The 14,283-nt window shown below is 35.2% G+C and overlaps 1 long non-coding RNA gene across 1 annotated transcript in view; it reads right to left on the bottom strand.

Moving 5' to 3' along the window:
• Positions 1-4,883: 4,883 nt before the first annotated feature.
• LOC140639685 (uncharacterized) overlaps positions 4,884-14,283 on the bottom strand; it is a 34,134-nt gene continuing 24,734 nt past the window's right edge. The window contains exon 3 of the long non-coding RNA XR_012036313.1: positions 4,884-5,899. This is a non-coding gene — a long non-coding RNA (uncharacterized lncRNA). The remainder of the gene's footprint in view (positions 5,900-14,283) is intronic.

Below are 14,283 nucleotides of genomic sequence, written 5' to 3'. Positions count from 1 at the left end.
GATTAGTTCCTCCTTTCTCTTGGAAACTCGAGCTATGCCTCTGATTCTTCCTCAGAGCTTGCCTCTACATCACATGACCTAGATAATGTGAAGCTGGTAAGCAATTCTAGGCTAGGCAGGAAAGGGCTAGACCTCCGGGTCTAGGATGTGTGGATATTATATTTCTAGGATGTGTGGGAATTTTAAGGAAAAAAAATTGTTTTTAAATTGGTTTGAGCAATTAAGAAAATTTACTGGTTCACTTAACGCAATATTTTTTGCAGGATGGTTGGCTTCTGTTAATGTAGATTTGAGAGCTGCTTCTCTGTATCTCTCTGCTCTGCATTCTGTGACTTTGATTCCATCCTGATTCCATAGACTATTTCCATAGCCCGGAGTCTCACCATCATGTCCCATCAAGATGGCTGTATTATTCTGCTAGAGCTGCCATCATAAGGTACCACAGACAGGACGGCTTAAACAACAGAAATTTATTTCCTCACAGTTCTGTAAGCTGGAAGTCTGAGATCAAAGTGTTTCTTCTGAGGGCTCTCTCCTTTGCTTGTGTATGGCCATCTTTTTCCTTTATCTTCACATGGCCTTTTACTCTGTATGTATGTGTCTTAATCTTCTCCTTTATAAGGATACCAGCTCTGTTGGATTAGGGCCTACCCATATGACCTCATTTTACCTTAATCACCTCTTTAAAGGCCCTATCTCCAAATACAGTCACATTCTGAGTTACCACTACTAGGGGTTAAGACTTCAATTATGAATTGGAGGGGGAGAAGGATGGGGGACATAATTTAGCCCATAACAATAGTACTTGTTGAGTAGTCAGCTGAGTAATTTAGGTACACAGTATGAGGTTTCTGGGGGAGAGTCATGGCTACCTCTGATACTTCCTGTGAAAGAGAAAGCTTCATGTTTATGTAAGTGTCAGCCAAATGTAGTCACTGATCTCCTTGGTGGCTTGGAATGATACGTATTCCTGAAGCACTCATCATGGTCAGAGAGGTGAGATTAGACTGTCATTTAGGCACACCTTCAGAGCTGAGGAGGAACTCCAAATCTCATGGAGGAGAAAAGGAGAGTGGAAATTTGAAATTGAATTTGAATTTGAGAAGGGAGATTTGGGATATGGTGAGGAAGGAGTAAAGGTATTAGATAACAAAACACATGCATTACCTTAACAGAAACAGTGGCAAAATCGCTCAGGAAATAGAAAGAGAAAATTGCTGTAGTGCATCCACCAAGATAATCATTGACTTAGTCAAGAAAACTAATGGGTAGGGCACCTGGGTGGCTCAGTCAGTTAAGCAGTTTAGCATATGCCTTCAGCTCAGGTCATGATCCCAAGGTCCTGGGATTGAGCCCTACATCGGGCTCCCTGCTCAGCAAGGAGTCTGCTTCTCCTTCTCCCTCTGCCCCTCTCTCCACTCATGTTCTTTCTCTCCTTCTGTCTGAAATAAATAATTTTTTAAAAACAGAAATAAAAAACTAGTGGGTGTAGAAATATTAGGAACAAGATATTTACTGTGTCAAAGTATCCCACATATCAATTACAGTGGAAAAGTCTGGTAGATACCACCTTAACCAAAATAATCAAGTGTAGCAATCTGAGCCACAGAAATCACAATATCACAATATCATCTATATAGTGTTTCAGTCACTTGGATTTAATCATGAAGAAAGAATCCAAACAAGGGCATTTTTCAACACAAATAGCTGAATGTTTTTGAAAATGTCAATATCATGAAAGACACAAAAAGACTGGGATTAGATTAGGGAGACTAAAGAGACATGACAAATGAAATATTAACACATGATTCTTGGATCTTGAATCAAATAAAACAACAAGAAGTTATAAAAGATACCATTGAGACAATTGGGGAAATTTGCATATGAACTCTGTGGAAGATAATAGAATTGTCAATGCTAAATTTACCCAGTTTAATAACTGTATTTTGTTTATGGGGGAGAATGTCCTTGTTCCTAGACAATACATGCTGAAATATATCAGTGTGTATTTAAATGCTAAAAATCCCATGTGTCCTCGTACTGGCTTACTCTTAGGAAGTGAGATAGTGCTATTCCATCAGAAATAATAAAGGCTTTGATGTTTATTTCTTGAAAGTTTCAGTCTTTTATGATGTCAAATAACTATTGATATTCCTTTGGTTCCTTGAATTTTTCTTCTTCTTTAAAATGAAAACTGTATAAAGTATGAAAGGTCTGTCACTGTTAAAAAGTGCACTGCTTTCACACCATAGAGAAAATGAAAATTGGAAGAATCTGTTTGTAGCCTCCTCAACAGAAATCATATTTCTTTATGCAAAAGGCAGTTCTGGCAGTGAAGACACATGGGACATACAATAAAAATGTATTTTTTAAATGCTGAATACCTAGCTTTCTCCCCCTCCTCACTTCACTTTTTAATATTTTTATTTTTCCCTTTCCTCTAAAAATTAAAAATTATTTTTTAGCACTTACTTCTTTAAGCAATAATTACTGAAAATCTTCATTGTGATTTATAAGAAATGTTTTCTACTTACATGGTAAAATAAGCAAGAGGAAAAGGAGTTAAATAGTTGAAGAGGTTTAGACTATGTTTAAAGAACTAGCTGTTAGATTCACTGCAAAATCTGAGAAGTTTCTCTTCTTGAAGATAAATGTAATGATCATCTTGTATAGATTGTCTGGGCATGTATTTATGAAATATGGAGCATATAATTATAACTAAATAGTTTTGTACTTTGCTTTGAAAATCTACAAATATATGGCAATTAATAAGTATTAAGATACTGACGTGTTTCTTAAAGATATAGAGGTGTTTTGTTTTTGAGAAATTCAATAAATAGGGACTTAAAATTATAGCTAAACTTCATAAAACACAATGTCCACCTGTGCTCACTTCTGATTTTATATCATGTGCCAAATACATAGACCAATTCAGTAATAATACTTTCTAATTGGAAATAACAAAGATGCTTGTTATAAGTCCATATTTACATGATGACCCCAATATCCAGAGAAGTACATAGTTGCATAAAAGAGCTTAATTTTTTCCAAGAATTTCTAGTTCTTTTGCTGCAATCCAGCTAATTTTCATCCACTGTTTCTTTAATTAATCTACATTTGACTTTTTTCTTCTTCATTTAATGAAGAATTAACAGAAATTTACCCACGTAATCACCATTACATCTCATCATTATTAAAAAAAAAAAACAACTTAAAAAAGAAAGTTCATGTATTAATTCACTCAATTCCTTTTCTCTCTTTTTTCTTTAATTGAAGCATGGTTGACATACAGTGTTACGTTACTTGCAGGTATATAACATGGTGATTCAAGAAGTCTATGTGTTATGCTGGCTCACCACAAGTGTGGCTATAACTGACTCCATACAACACTATTACAGTTCCATTGACTGAATTCCCTATGCTGTACCTGTCATCCCTTGACTTCTTCATTTGATAACTGGAAGCCTCTATCCTCACTCCCACATCTCTTCACTTACTTTGCCCATTCTCCCACCCCCTTTTCCTCTGATAACCATCAGTTTGTTCTCTGTACTTTGGGGTCTGTTCCTGCTTTATGTTTGTTAATTTGTTTTCTTTTTTAGGTTCCACATATAAGTGAAATCATATGGTATTTGTTTTCTACTGTCTGACTTACTTCACTTAGCTTACTACCTTCTAGCTCTATATATGTTGTCACAAACTGATCTCATTATTTTATGGCTGAGTAACATATATATGTGTCTCTTTATTCATTCGATATAATATCTACCATTTCCTCTTTATTCATTCATTTATCGATGGACACTTCAGTTGCTTCCAACTGGAAGCAACTTCAGTTGCTTCCAGTTGGAAGCATATTGTAAATAATGCTGCAAAAAACTTAGGGGTGCACATATCTTTTCAAATTAGTATTTTTGTTTTCTTTGAGTAAATAGTAGGGGAATCACTGGATCATATGGTATTTCTATTTTTAATTTTTTGAGGATTCTTCATACTGTTTTCCCCAGTGGCCATACCAATTTACATTCCAACTAGCAGTGCACAAATTCACTCAATTATTGTTTGTTTGTTTGTTTGTTTGGGTTTTGGGGTTTTTTAAAATTTTTTAAAGTTTTAATTTAAATTCCATTTAGTTCACATACAGTGTAACATGAGCAATGTCAACCTCCTCACTGACCTATGTTGCTCCTTTAGAACAACAACATTTAATATTGACATTTCAAGATTAGGATTTGGTAGCCAATCCACAGGAAATAATGTGATTTCCTCCCTTTGGTGTGGTATGGCTCAAATGGCAATCCCTCAATTCTTGATGCCAGCTGCTGGTTGATAAACCTTTGTGACTTAAATCAAAGCAACCTTTTATTATGTCTCACAATTCTGCAATGTGAACTGAACTAGGTTGGATCGTTCTCTGTCTTACAAGGTATCAGCTGGGGGTATTGTCATCATGCTCAACTGGGCTACGCAGAAGATGACCCATACATATGACTGGCAAGAAATTCTGGTGATAAAGTGAAAGATCAGATGTGGCTTTTGACTGAAGTGCCTCTGTTCTCCTCCACTTAGTCCCTCCACACAGCTTGGGCTCATAGCAGAAATTAACAAATCTCTTAAATCCAGCCTTGGATGTCACACAATATCATGGTGTTGTATTCTATTAGTCAAAGCAAGTTATAGGGGAGCACCTGGGTGGTTCAGTCGGTGAAGCTGCCGCCTTCAGCTCAGGTCATGATCCTGAGGTCCTGGGATCAAGCACCTCCCCATCACATCAGGGTACCTGCTCAGCAGGGAGTCTGCTTCTCCCTCTCCCTCTGCCCCTCACCCCTCCTTGTGCCCCTCCCCCAAATAAATAGAATCTTAAAAAAAAAAAAACTAGAGCAAATTATAGGCATGGCTCAGATTAAAGGGAATTACAAGAACAAAAAACACAGTATTTACTGTATGTATTATAAATATATATAAAATATATGTATGTTTATACTAAATATATATGTACTGTGTATTATACTATATATATGTGCGTACACACATATATACACACACACACAATACACAACAACAGCATATAAGAAGTCGGGGGGGAGATAAATATAGAGAGATATAGATATAAACATATAATAAAAAAATACTATGCTTCCTGTTTTTGTAATTCCTTTATGAATATATATATCACATATATGTGATATATATATATATACATGCACAACAACATATATATGTATTATATAAAGCAATAGCATATATACAGTCAGGAGGGAGATAACTAGTTAAAATGCCTTATGGTCTTTTCATTGTGCCCTAGCTCAAGAAGAAAGGCTGAAAATCAATGACTTGAGCATCTATCTCAAGAAGTTTTTAACGATCAGTAACTATATCCAAAGTAAGTAGAAGGAAAGGGAAAATAAAGAGCAGACAGTAAAGAGAAAGAAAGAAAACCTAAGAGAGAAATGATCAACTAAATAAAAATTGGCTTATTGAAAAGAATATAAAATAAATTTCTAAAAAGAAATATTGAGAAAAAAGAGAGGAGGCAAAGAATGAATAAAATGCAAAGCTATAGCTCTTAAATGTATTACAAAGATGATAAGAGGACTGTAATAGTTCTATGCCAATATATTTGAAAATTCAAATAATAAAGTCAAGGGCTCCTAGGTGTCTCAGTCAGTTAAGTGTCAGACTCTTGGTTTCAGCTCAGGTTATGATCTCAGGATCATGAGATTGAGCTTCAAGTTGGGGCTGAAGCTGCTGCCTTCAGCTCAGGTTATGATCCCTGGAATCATAGCACACCCGCAATCCTGTTGGGCTCCTCGCTCAGTGGAAAGTCTGCTTCTTCTCTCCCTCTTCTTCTGCAACCCTATTCCCACTCACAGCAGATGGGAGGACTCTCTTAAATAATCTTAAAAAAAAAAAGAAAAGAAAAGTTAAATAATAAGGTCAAATTTCTAGAAAAAAACAACACACCAAAACCGATCCCCCGAAAATAGAAAATTTGAATAATCCTATGTCTATTAAAGCTCTGTTTATTTTATTTAATCCCTATCCCAAGTTGATGAAGTGGTTACTATTCTCACCATTTTATAGGTGAAGAAACAGAAGTTTAAAGAGCTTAAGCCACTTATCCAAAGTCTCAGAGTGAGTTATAAAGCTGGGCCTTGTCCCCAAGCTTCTCTGACTGCAGATGTCTTGTACTCTTACCACATTTCAGTATTATTCTAGAACATCAGACTTCCCAGCATGTTGAAGTGCATTGCACAGGGCATCCACTGGTGTTGAAACAGGAAACTTAAAATTAAATAGGTTATCTTCATGGCTTAGAAAATTAAATCAATGATTTGAGTTTTAATTTTCTTATGTACAGAAAGTTTGATGATAAGGCTGAAGGATTGAATAAGAAAATGGATAAATGTCTAGCATATAATTTTCCATAATATGTGATTTCTTTTCATACCCTAATTAAAATAAATATTAACAAAAACATTAGCATACTGAATGAACATCTACATCTCACAGGATTCAATGTGTTAATACTAAATATGGGTGTGGAGTTTGCATGTGTGTGTGTATGTCATAATACAGAGAAAACAAGTATAATTTATTCCAAGAATCCAAAAATATAAGGCTGGTTTAATATTAGAAAACTAATCAGTATATTTCACTACATTAACAGAAAGAAAGGAAAAAACATATTTTCACCATATTAACAGAATAAACAGAAAAGTATGCTCAAAGATTTTATAAATATTAATATTACTTCATGGTAAAAAAATAAACTTAGAAAACTAGTAAAGGAAGGAGACTTGCCTAATCTTATAGAATATTACCAAAAAGAAAAAAATCAAACATTTAATGGTGAAGTGGTAAAAGCTTCCTCTTTGAGACTGGGCATAACACAAAGATGACCACTATCATCACTTCTATTTAACATTAACTGAAGGTCTTAGCTGGTGAAATAAGGCAAATACATACATACATAAATGATGAAGAGATTGGAAATGAAGATTTGTGGTATTTGCAAATGGTTTGAGGATTTATGTAGAATATTGTAAAGCATCTATAGAAAAAAATCATAAGAATCACTGCAAGAGGGGCACCTGGGTGGCTTAGTTGGTTATATATTTGCCTTCTGCTCAGGTCATGATCCCAGGGTCCTGGGATTGATGCCCCCCCATATCATGTCAGGCTTTCTACTCACAGGGAGTCTACTTCTCCGCCTCCCTCTGCCCTTCCCCTGCTCATGCTCTCTTATTCTCTCTCTCAAATACATATATAAAATCTTTTTTAAAAAAATTACTGCAAGAGTTTCACAAGGCTCTAGGATGCAAGACCAATATAAAATAGTTGTATTCCTACATATCAACCAAAACATTTGAAAATTAAACTTTATGATTATACTGCTTATAAAAGCATCAAAAATATTCATTATCTGAGAAAAAATCTAGCAAACATGTCAATACCTTTAACAAAATTATAAAACATTATTTCAAAAGGTTAATACAGAATAAAACAAATGGAAATTGACAAATGAATCCTATTAGGATAGCTTCATGATCTTGGGGTAGGCAATGATTCTTCTAAAATGACACAAATATTATTGTATATAAAATAATGTTGAAAAATTGGACCACATTAAGATTATGAACTGGTTAGTCACAAAATAGTGAATAGGCAGGCCACAGAGTGGGAGAAGATATTACAACACATATAATCAAGAAAATGCTTGTATCCACAATATAGAAAGAACTACAAATCCTTCAGTAAAAGACAAACCACCAGAAATAAGCAAAAGACTTGAAGAGGCACTTCAGGAAAGAAGATATAAACATGTCCTATAAACATTTGCAAGAATGCTTAACTTTTGTAGTCATTACAGAAGTACAAATTAAAGCTACAAAAAGATGATAGTACACACCCACCAGAAGAACTAAAAATAAGAAGACTAGGGGATCCCTGGGTGGCTTAGCGGTTTAGCACCTGCCTTTGGGCCAGGGCGTGGTCCTGGAGTCCTGGATCGAGTCCTGCATGGGGCTCCTGGCATGGAGCCTACTTCTCCCTCTGCCTGTGTCTCTGCCTCTCTCTCTCTCTCTCTCTCATGAATATATAAATTAAAAAATCTTAAAAAAAGTAAGAAGACTGACAATGCCAAGTGTTGCTGAGAAAGAGAAGCACTGGGAACTATTATAAAAGGCTAGCAGGGTGTAAATTGGCAAAACCACTAGGAAAATTGTTTGGCATTATATGCTAAGGTTAGATGTAAGCATATCTAATGACCCAGCAATTCCACTCCTAACTAATACCCATAAAAACACATGTATATTCCAGGAACACAAGTGTACAAGAGTTTCATAGCTGCATAATTTGTAGTAGTCCCAAATGGGAAGCAAACCTAATCCCTATCAACAAGAGAAAAGCCATATAAATTTCTGAATATTCATTTAATGGAATACTATACAACAAAGGAAATGAGCAAGTTAACACACCAAAACATGGCAAATACTGTGTGAAACAGCTAAACAATAGGGGTAGTGTGAAGATTAATTGAGATTATTCTGATGAAATACCTGTTATTTACACTTTAAGTATCCTAACTTTCCAACTGCACTTCACTGTACAAGTATATCTTGGTCTCATTTCTTTACATCTTTAGCGAAATGTTTCTTTTTGATGCTGACTTTGCATCTATCTGATGCCCCTTCTGATCTGCAGGCCTTAAACAAAGGTGGCCTCAGAAAGGGACAAGAACCCCATGAACACTGACTATGGGACAGCTCTGAGGTAGGATCTATAGTCCAGGATCAATCAAAGGGCAGTTGCTTGGGAACTACAGACTTACCAGTAAAAGAATGATTCATCCCATTGAATAGGTACAAAAGTATAGAGCAAGGGTACCAAAGAAAAGTTTCAGTGTGGGACACACCATGTCCACATGACATGCTTCCTATCCCAGAGTCCTAGAAAAGGAAGCACGAAAAACTCTTGGAAACAGACAGCTGGAAAAGGAGAGACACACAAAAGGTTCATATATGAGGTTTCAGCAGCTTCCTTTGAATGTGATTCAGAGAGCACATGACAACTCTAAACATTCTTTAATCCACATCTGGGGAAGTAAGATTTGGGCACAAGTAACTCAAATACTGCTCAGCTTAAAAAAAATATTAAGTAATAATTGAGGGTTTAGTAGTTAAGGTTAATATGCCTTAGTGTCAGTTGCATATGTTTTAAACAACATTTTGTCAGATGAGCTGGTGATGTGGCTAGGTTAACTAATCTTTTTAAGGTCAAGTTTTGTCATCTCTAAAATTAGTATAATAATATTTACTAAATGGGATTATTATAAAAATTAAAAGAGATAACACATGTAAAGTACATACCACAGTGTTTGATAAAAATAATAATTACTGAATAATGACAGTCATTATCCAAAAGACCAATGTACTCATATACACATATACACACACACTTAGCCCAAAGTCTCAGGAGAGAAATTAGCACTTGGTCATAAGAGAAATATAAGCAGAGGTTTAGATTTATCATCTAACAAAGGCTGGTCATCAAAAATGAGATTGTTGTACTGAAGAGAAATGATATCCTGTGTGCCATAAAACTCGTCTGTGGGTGTAATCAGATATCACAATGCTTTCCAGATGGGTTGTGTCAATCCACAATGCCACCAGCAATGCATAAGCAGACAAGTTTCACAAAAACCACACTTACATGAGGCATTATCATTTTTGTTTGTTTGTTTGCTTGGGCTAGTTTTTGGTCTTTTAGATGTTTGATTAATTTTCATGATTTTTAGGAGATACTTAACAGTAAGCATTATAGAGCTGTTTGTCTGAACCAGTCAGTTTCATCACTGGCATAAATTGATGAGATTCATTAAACAGAGGATGTGAGACAACATAAGAAAGATATTTTTGTTCTCCAAAATAGTATATACTTAATCCAGAAGCTCATGCCGTTCTGAAGCTCTTTCACAAAGCACTTGCAATTATCCACAAAATGTGCTTCCCAAGAGATTTTGAAAACTCAAAATTAGGGGTTATTGTCACACTTCCCAGGGTTTTCAGGCTTTCACTGGTTTTTAAATTAATGGAAAAAGTGTGACAAAACAAACAGAATTTTTCCTTATGAGAACCTGTTTGAAAGCCTATTGTGCTTTTTGACCATAAACACCAGGTAGGAAATTCAAGGATTTTTTGAAGCCAGTACACGTAATTTCTTATTTACTCTTAAGGAGTAATTTGTTAAGAAGTTTCTTTATTTGTAGTAATGAAATATGTCTAATCATTCAAAAGCAAAATAGTCATTGTGAGCGACAATTATGAGACAACAAGGATTAGACCTTGAAAAAGAAAAAAGCTGAGTTTAAATAGCTGGTCATAGACTATTTTGTGAAGTAACAGTCAATATATATTGAAATATATATGTGTGAGCATACATGTGCACATGTATGAACACATACATGTATGCATACTATTCCTACTGTCTACCATCACTTCTAACCACCATATCTGTGATTATGGTTTTGAGAACATAAACATGTATAATCATACTGCGATAGTATTTGTCATTCCTTCCATTGTGTGGAAAGGCTATAACAAGGACCCCCCCCATGTAGCTAATAACTTCCAAGTATCTTAAGAAACCCATCACAACACTGAACTGTTCTTTTCTTTTCTGTTAAAAACAAGAGGAGAAAGAAGAAAGAGTACAGGAAGAAGCATATCATCATGCCCTCTACAATTTACTGAAACAGCTCAATACAGTTGTCACCTGAATAATGTATGACCCTGTCTACCACTCTTGAAATAAGTCCATTTTGTCTATTCTGTGGTAACTTACCTATCATTCTTGAGAAAGTAACACTGAGAAGTTTGGTTTTTAAGGTAGCTTATATCCCTTGTACTTTAAGTATAGTGTTGAAGACGTAATTCACTACATCAAACAATCTTCCTTAAGAATTGAGCTTCTTATCAGTAACTTACTTATTTTCATCTCATGAAAATTGGTTATGCTGTAAATAAATGATCTTTTTGCCTTGGCTAATCACCAAATCTGTGACGCAACTCTGACAAATTATGCTAAACCATACTTCACAGTTACTGTGAACCAATCTTACATCTGACTTCATTTTATTTTTCCTTTCTTTACTCTATTTCCTTTTAAAAATCTCATTGAAAAGATTTAAGCTCTCTTAAATCCTTGACAATGCAGAATAGGAATAAATGTAGTAGAACCACTGAAAACATTATTAATATATTTCACTTGTGCATACATATTGATTGGACATCTACCCTTCCCCAAGAACTTTGAGAAATGCCAAGATGAATTAAATACAATTTATGCCACTGTTTTATAAGACATCTTTGTAGCAATATATAATAAAAATATTAATGTGTAATAAGAATATAAGATAGTAGTATCTTTTTATGAAAGTAAATGAGATAATATACTTAGCATAGAATCTAGCATAAATGCTTGGTGTATTTTAGCTGAATTCAATAGAGATTATATTAGAACAGAATTTTATGGATAAGAATAATATGGATATTTTTACATGGAAAGAAAAAATACCCAGTACTTCAAGAAACACTGAAAAAAAAGGAACAAAGGTAGGAAATCATTATACATACACAGGGAAGGATGTATAGAAGAGTTTGAATAGATCTTTTGGTACCCAAAGAAATTAAACTGGAAATAGGTTTGGAATGGTCTGTCTTGATGAAGAGGTTTAAATGACTGATAATATGTTTTGGGCTTTATTCAGGGACAGTAGGAAACATTCTGAAGTTTTAAATAAAGACATACATATTGTGATCAAAGTAATTAGAGGACAAACGAATTAAAAAATAGAAGTAAATAAAAGCAGTGACAATTGAGATGGCTAGTACCATGGTCCAGGTAAGACATAGTGATATCTAAACTAGAGCAGTTGCAGAAGAAATAGAAGAGAAGAAACAGCTGCAAGTAGTCATAGACTCTAGATGTCTCAGAACTTGGCCACCTTTTGGTTGGGGTATACAAGAAAAAGGAAGAAGTCAAAGTCTGTGACTTTGAAGATAGTTGATAGTTAGCATTCAATGACATCAAAAGATAGCAAGTTGGGGCACCTGGATGGCTCAGTCAGTTGAGCATCTGACCCTTGATTTTGGCTCAGGTCATGATCTCAGGGTCATGAGATCGAGCCCCACATCAGGCTCCATGCTGAGTGTGGAGCCTGCTTGAGATTCTCTCTCCCCCTCCCTTGTCTCCCAGCTCTCCCTCTGCCCCTCTCCCCTGCACTCACATGCACACACACTCTCTCTCTCAAAATAATAATAAAAAGAAAAGACAGCAAGTTAAAGAAAGAGATACTGAGTTGATTAATTCAGATTGGATGAATGGTGTTTGAGATACTGCAGGATATGAGAACTGAATTGTGAACAACATTGGAATTGGAAGCACTCAGAGAAGGGATAAAAGTGGAGTAAAGAATAGGATTTCACTTGTGTGTGGAACACACACACACAAAAAAACCAAATGAACAAACAAAAAACAGACAAATACAGAGAACAAACTGGTGGTTGCTAGAGCAGAGGTTGGTTGGAAGAGGTATGAAATAGATAAAGAGGATTAAGAGATATGAACTTCCAGTTATAAAATAAATAATTCACAAAGTTGAAAAGCACAGTATAGTCAATAATATTGTGATAATGTACAGTGACGGTGACTACATTTATATTGGTAAGCACTGAGTAATGTACAGAATCGTTGAATCAGTATGTTCTATACCTGGAACTAACCTAAAAAGAAGGGAAGGGAGGGAGGGACAGAGGAGGGAAGGAACAAACAAACAGAGTCATTTGCATTGTCATACGATTAAATTAGATGAAATTTATCATGGAAAAGTGAGAGAAAAGAAGAGAGGTAAGGATTGATCCTTGGAGAGCTTTTATATTTGTATCTAAGGGGTAGTTAAGCACCAAAAAGGAGTAGTTAATGAAGTAGGAGGAAAACCGAAAGAATTTGGTGCCATCTGAAAGATGAGAGAGCTCCATTCAAATGATGCAGTTTTCCTTCATTTTTGACTATTTTTTTAAAAGATTTTATTTATTTATTTGGGAGAAAGAGAGATAGCAAGCAAGAGCACAGGTAGGAGAAAGGAGCAGGCTCCCCACTGAATTGGGAGCCAGACTTGGCTCAATCCCAGGACCCTGGCATCATGACCTAAGCCAAAAGCAGACACTTAACTGCTTAATTGACTGAGCCACCCAGGCACCCCCATCTTTGACTATTTTATTTTAATTAGAACTTGTAATTGGGGTAAAGCCTTTTTTTTCCAGAAATAATGCCTTTGGAATTTTTCTTGAACATAATAATTATTATATTCTGAGATAGCTTTTTGTTCCCAGCATGGGAAGTTCACCATAAAACGTCTGACTCCATAAGGTATGTTGAGTTTCAGTAGTCATAAATAGTACTACAATGATGAACTAAAAATCTTCAAGAGAAACTAGATTAAATCATGACATATGTTATAAAAAGAACACAACACTTCCAGATAATACATTGCTTTCCCTTACTAATCTGTTCTCTATATCGTTTATGACAAATAAGTACTTTTTACTTGCTATCTGACTGCTTTTACTTCTGTCTGTATATTTTGGCTTCAGACTTTCTTCACTTTTAAAGATTTATTTTTATCATTTGGCATTAGACGAATCATTTTTTAGTAACATCTTACTTCTAACAGCTTATTTTTATTTTATATTTAACTTCCAGCATGCAGTTAAGAGAAAATTGAAAGGAGCATTCATAGTAAATGATTGGTTATTACAGTGACCTAAAAGCAAGAAATTTATGTAAGTCTTAAAACTGATTTCACTATTTATCAACTTCTCCCAACCAAGACCCCGACAATTATTTTTGTCACTCTTTGTGGTACACTTGGCTCACAGAGTCCTCTCAAGGCCCCCTCCGCACACTCCTTCTTCCATCACTTGTAACTCCATTTTAAAATCACACCTTTCTGTTGCCACTCTGTTGATGCCCTCCATTAAGTTACAGCCTCCTGACATATGAACCTCAAGTTGTCAAGACAAGGGTATATTCCTTTTAATCATCAATGCACCAAAACAAAATTATGTTCCACAAAAATGAGAAGAATGCCCATTGGGCTCAAAAGTCCATGATGCTGGGCTTGAGAATAGAACATCTCTCTCTTGAGGTGCTCTTTCCAAAATGTCCTCATTGTAACCTCTTTTCATTCTAATGCAAATTAAGTCATCCAAATGTACATTT

The sequence above is a fragment of the Canis lupus genome, chromosome 1 (assembly GCF_048164855.1).
Source record: "Canis lupus baileyi chromosome 1, mCanLup2.hap1, whole genome shotgun sequence".
NCBI lineage: Eukaryota > Metazoa > Chordata > Mammalia > Carnivora > Canidae > Canis > Canis lupus.
The sequence above is the reverse complement of the archived record's forward strand: the minus strand, read 5'-3'. Positions and strand labels throughout refer to the sequence as shown.